Here is a 6,000-nt window from a genome sequence, read left to right on the forward strand (position 1 = left end):
GCCTCTCTATCCCAGCATGCTCTCTGTCCTCTTACAGACCTGAGCATTCTATCCCAGCATGCTCTGAGGCATCTTTATATGCACACATTAACCTTGTGTCTGCATGTATACTGTAGTTTTACATAATTTCAGTGGAAAAGCAGGAAACAAAGATGACCTGTTTTCAGAATGAAAGCGGACTGCAAGATGATCTGCGTTGTGCTGTAGGGCAGATACTGATGAAGCTCTTTGTATGGCTCCTCATTCACAGAGCAGACATGCGTCAGACTGACTCCTCTCTGCAGCAGGCACAGGCTTCAGAGAGCTTCATAAAGCACAGGCCCTGAGCTGCATGTGAGCAGTCACATTACGCCATTCAGTCTGAGCACAGCAGTGAGCGATAGTGCTCTTAAACTGAACATGAGCCTCTCAGCGGACTGAGCATGTGTGTGTACGTGTGATTGTGTGTGTGTGTGTATAGTATGTGTACGTGTATATGTATGTGCATGTGCAAGCGTGTGTGTGTGACTGTAGTTTATATGATATGCATTTTTGGGCATGTAAATGAAGTCCACAGATCGCAGAAATAAGGTGACTGATAAGCCTCTGACAGTGCGGAGCTCCATCAGACACGCAAGCGAAGGGGATCAGAGAAAGGGCCGGACGCCCGACTGCTCATCCAAACGCTCGGGGGCGAGGTGTCCGCGGAAACCTGTCCTTCAGAGCAGCCGGCAGCGCTGACCTCCAGCCCCGCGAGCCGATTGGACCCTGCCTGTGAGACCTGCCTGTGCTACAGAGCGTTGGGGCAAAGCCTGCTGCCTCCGGGTCATACTTCTCTTTTATTCCTTCACTTCACATCTCTGTTCATCCTCTGCTTTTTAGGGGTCTGGATGTTTGGCCAATGAAAGCAAAGCCACGAAGGCCCCGGAACAAATGAATCTCACTGGCTGAAGGGCACAAGATGACTCCACCCATGTCAGAGGCTCTGTCCTTATTGGATGGTTTGTGAATGAGAGGCACATTTCTAAATGCCATTGGACACAGTGCTGAGGAAAGGAGGGGTTTGGAGGGGTTAGGGCAGCAGACAGACAGTACGACGGGAGCTGAACATGCGCCAGCGTTTATCGACGGCACGTTTAAAACGCTGTCCTGGGGGAGGCGGTACAGAATAAAACCATCGATCTGTTGAACAGGGACCTCGTCTGTTCCACAGTCTGCACGACCCCCTGGAAACGCGCCAGAGCAGGTCTGAGCCAAACTTCAGCCTGGAACAGCTCACTGGCACTCTCCCAGAACCTGGCACCAGTACCGCCATATACCACAGTATACCGCCATATACCACAGTACACCGCCACATACCACAGTACACCGCCATATACCACAGTATACCACCATATACCACAGTACACCGCCATATACCACAGTACACCGCCATATACCACAGTACACCACCATATACCACAGTACACCGCCATATACCACAGTACACCGCCATATACCACAGTATACCACAACATACCACAGTATACCGCCATATACCACAGTACACCACCATATACCACAGTACACCGCCATATACCACAGTATACCGCCATAAACACAATTCACTCTGAGCCAGAGTAAACACAATTCACTCTGAGCCAGAGTAAACACAATTCACTCTGAGCCAGAGTAAACACAATTCACTCTGAGCCAGAGTAAACACAATTCACTCTGAGCCAGAGTAAACACAATTCACTCTGAGCCAGAGTAAACACAATTCACTCTAAGCCAGAGCAAACACAATTCACTCTGAGCCAGAGTAAACACAATTCACTCTGAGCCAGAGTAAACACAATTCACTCTGAGCCAGAATAAACACAATTCACTCTGAGCCAGAGTAAACACAATTTACTCTGAGAGCAAACACAAATACATGAACAATTACCACAAGTGCTCCCCTTCCATTTCTCTCTCAGAGTCAGTAATCATTAGAGTGAGAGACAGAGAGAGAGAGACAGGAAGAGAGGAGAAAGGGAGAGAGGGAGAAGACAGGGAGAGAGAGACTTTCTAAGAGAAACAACCACTGTTTGGGATTTTGTCTGTGTGTGTACACTTAGTGTTTGTGTGTGCTTATGTGTTTTCACAAGTATTTCTAAATTTGCAGACACACATATGGTTTTATGTGTGTGTGTGTGCATGTGCGTGTGTGTATACATGTTTGCGTGTTTGTGTCAGTGTATGTGTCTGTGTATACATGTTTGTGTGTTTGTGTCAGTGTATGTGTCTGTGCTTTAACGTGTGTTTTTTTTAGTTTATGGAAGCGGTTTTTGTGTGTATACGCCTATGCAGGATTCTCACTGCATTATTAAAGGCCTTAAATTTCACTGTCGTGTGAACTCTGCTTTAAGAAATAACCCCACTAATAACTCAGGCAGGACCATAAAGGGGATTTATTCAGTTACATCACCATGTTAATATGCCTGCAGGACACATAGTGGTCCTTTTAACGTTCACATCAGTGCTACTGTACAGTCACCACAGATAAAAAGCATCAGTACAGGCTTTTATCAAAGGGTCAGCCTGGTTTCCCACATCTATAATTCATCAGCTGGACAATAATGAGTCTTTCCCACTGTCCGGCACGGAGGAACTTTGCATCCGAGGACGCACCCAGAAGCCCTGCATTACTACGCTCGCATATTTCAAAAGGCCATTTCCTGTTATCGACAAGCTGTGAGGGGACTTCCTGGAATGTATGGAGTAAGTGAACATCTTTCAGATGAGAATCTGCCCATTTTTCAGAGATTAAAAAAAGTGCCAACAGTTTAGTTCACAGCTGTGTCTGTTAGCTGCGATTAATCTTATGACAAATCGAAAATAATAATGGTATTTTTAACATCACATTCAAACGTATTGCACTTCGTCTATACTCTCAAATGCACAGAAAATGCGCATGAAACTCAAATAATGCGGAAAAAAAGTGAAAACTGAAGCAAAAAGGTTTAATCCACTGTCAGAATAAAACTATGAACAGAGGACAAGAACAGAGCGGAGCAGTCCAATGAGAGGTGAGCAGAGTGGTCCAATGAGAGGTGAGCGGAGCGGTCCAATGAGAGGTGAGCAGAGTGGTCCAATGAGAGGTGAGTGGAGTGGTCCAATGAGAGGTGAGCGGAGTGGTCCAATGAGAGGTGAGTGGAGCGGTCCAATGAGAGGTGAGCGGAGTGGTCCAATGAGAGGTGAGCAGAGTGGTCCAATGAGAGGTGAGCAGAGTGGTCCAATGAGAGGTGAGCGGAGTGGTCCAATGAGAGGTGAGAGCTGTCTGTCTTATTGTGACATCATCAGAATGCAAATGGCAGCAGACTGAAGGACAGACGGGGCAGTAGAGGAGAGGACCGGCACAGGCAGCTAATTTCATTAGCGTCAGGAATAACATTTAGAGATGCAATCCATCTGATTCTGACACTTTCAATTTCACCATGAAATGATGTCAAAGGGGAAAATAACCTTCTGAATATTAACGATGGCCGCAGGATGTTCCGTGAATTGTTTACAGAAAACAGCCTCGTGCTACTCCATCTGTGACCTTCAGAGGCTCGGTGGAACGACCTTATGGCACTTCCTGCTGGAGAGGGAGATGGAGAGGACCTTGTTTTACCTGTATTTAATAATTATAATAATTTGTAAGAAACCTTAAGGTGCTGTTCCAAAATATTCTTCAATAAAGCCTTTGTTCTGCCTGGTTGGCATCATGTCATTGTTGTGCGTTTGGAAGTAGGCGTATCAGAACTCTTTTCATAGACTAACACAGCTAATCATGTAATTAAACGTAAGTACAGTGTAGCTGCTATAAAGTACATATAACTCTTAAAGTAGCATTATGAAAGAACTTGGGGCTTAAGGACTTCAGGGTTTGAGTCCAGGGTTAGAGTAAATGGTTGGGTTACTAAGCAACAAGCAAGTGATTCTTTGGGTTTTCCAACTTCATAACCAGGAGGAGGAGGAGACTCAATCATTTTGGGGGGCTTTTTGTTAGTCCACGTCTTAAAAAAAAAAAAAAAAACCCTTCTTGTGTTTCATGAATGCTAATTAACATGCCCTTAACTTTATTTGTCAAATGCATGTTACTGCAGTAATGCACTGATGGTCTGAAAAGCAGGAACATCCCCATCTAACTCTATGGGCTAATCAGCGTGGGAGCTTTCCTGGTTACTGAGCCCCTCAGCCAATCAGAGTGGGAGCTCTCCAGGTTACTGAGCCCCTCAGCCAATCAGAGTGGGAGCTCACCAGGTTACTAACCCCTCAGCCAATTAGAGTAGAGCTCCCCACTTTACAGAGCCCCACAGCCAATGAAAGCACTGCCCTATCCTAATGGAGAGGTCTGTGTTCTCTAACATGCTCTTTCATGTGGTTCGCCCATTAAACCCCCCCCCCCCCCCCCCGGTGGGGGAGGGGTATTACGTACTTTTCCATTAAATCGTAACACTTGTGCCTGGCTGTGATACGGCTATTAAGAGCCGGAAGATGAGCAGCTGGGAGAAATGCCCTTGCGGGGGCTGGACAGCAGACAGGGAACAGGGGATCGAGTGAAGGAAGCAGATTCGGGGTTTCATTAGGAGGAAGCGGGGCGCATAAGGACAGGACGGGGCGAGGCGTGGGGCGAGCCCAAGTCAGCGGCAGCCCCCGCGCGGAGGGACACGCTTAATTACCCGCCCAGCCGTCCGAGCGGGGGTAATTAGGGCAGTTAAAGAGTCCAAGCAGACGGCAGGAACACATCTCCCGTTTTAATGACTTAATCTGCACGCGCTGGTCCCCACGGCAACGCCCGCACGCATCCCTGTCCTGCTGCCATGGAAACAGCAGCGGGCCCAGCGGCTGGGCGTGGCCGATCGCAGGTACAGCACACCTGAGAGAAAGAGAGTCCCAGCTCCGCCTCCAGCGTTACCGACTGTCAGGCTCCGACAGGAAGTCATTTTTCAGAACAGGAAGTGCCTGTCCTGAGACCGCGTTGCCGCTCCGCGCCGATATTGCGGCCGTTTGTCACCAAGCGGGCGGAGGACTGCGGCCCTTCCGGCACCTTCCACACTTTCCATAATGAAGCTTCAGTCTGAGTCTGCGGGGGAAGGAGCAGAGCCACAGGACTGCAGCTGCAGCTGATCCATCACCCGGACACTAACTACAGCACATCCGCACACAGCCACCGCACACCTGCAGCCCGGCCCCATTCATCTACTGCTGAACCCAATATGTTCCCCGCTCCCTACATCTCTCAGTCTCTCTGTCTCTCTCTCCCTCTCAGTCTCTGTCTCTGTCTCTCGCTCCCTCTCCCTCAGTCTCTGTCTCTCTCTCCCTCTCCCTCTCCCTCACCCTCCCTGTCAGTCTCTCTCTCCCTCTCTCTCTCCCTCACCCTCCCTGTCAGTCTCTCTCTCCCTCTCTTGCTCCCTCTCTCTCCCTCTCCCTCTGTTTCGCTCCCTCTCTCCCTGTCTCTCCCTCTCCCTCCATCTCAGTCCCTCTCTCTCACTCTTGCTCTGTCTCGCTGCCTCTCTCTCTCCCTCTCAGCCTTTCCCCGTCTCGATTCCTCTTGCTCCCTCTCTCTCACTCTGTCTCTTTCTCTCTCTCCCTCTCTGCCTCTCTCTTACACTCTCCCTCTCTGTCTCTCTCTCCCTCTATGTCTCTCGATTCTTCAGTTGCTCTCAGAGATAGAACCCTCCACCCCCACTCCTGTGGTACCCCATATCACCCTTCAGCAGCCAATGGCAGAGCAGAGCATCTATAGACAGCCAATCCCCTGTGAGAATGAATGTGAGCTGGGACCACATTGTGACTAACCCCATTGTGACCAGCACACAATAGCAGGGCATTGTGACACCACAGCCTGTTTGTTAGCGCAGAAGACAAGAGCAATATCGGTTCTGCATGGAAATCAAAAATGCTAACTGTGCAGTTTCTGCTTCAGATACTCTTATAGGAATTGGTTTGCAAAATTCTAAGTATGCTGCTTTTTTATTGAACAAAATTACTCAGGTGATTTAGGAATCACAC

At 48.6% G+C, this 6,000-nt stretch overlaps 1 protein-coding gene across 2 annotated transcripts in view; it reads right to left on the reverse strand.

Moving 5' to 3' along the window:
* Positions 1–6,000, reverse strand: part of LOC118222145 (immunoglobulin superfamily member 3-like) — a 59,796-nt gene that overhangs the window by 23,404 nt on the left and 30,392 nt on the right. The window lies entirely within an intron of this gene.

Source organism: Anguilla anguilla, chromosome 3 (genome assembly GCF_013347855.1).
Source record: "Anguilla anguilla isolate fAngAng1 chromosome 3, fAngAng1.pri, whole genome shotgun sequence".
Classification (NCBI taxonomy): Eukaryota; Metazoa; Chordata; class Actinopteri; order Anguilliformes; family Anguillidae; genus Anguilla; species Anguilla anguilla.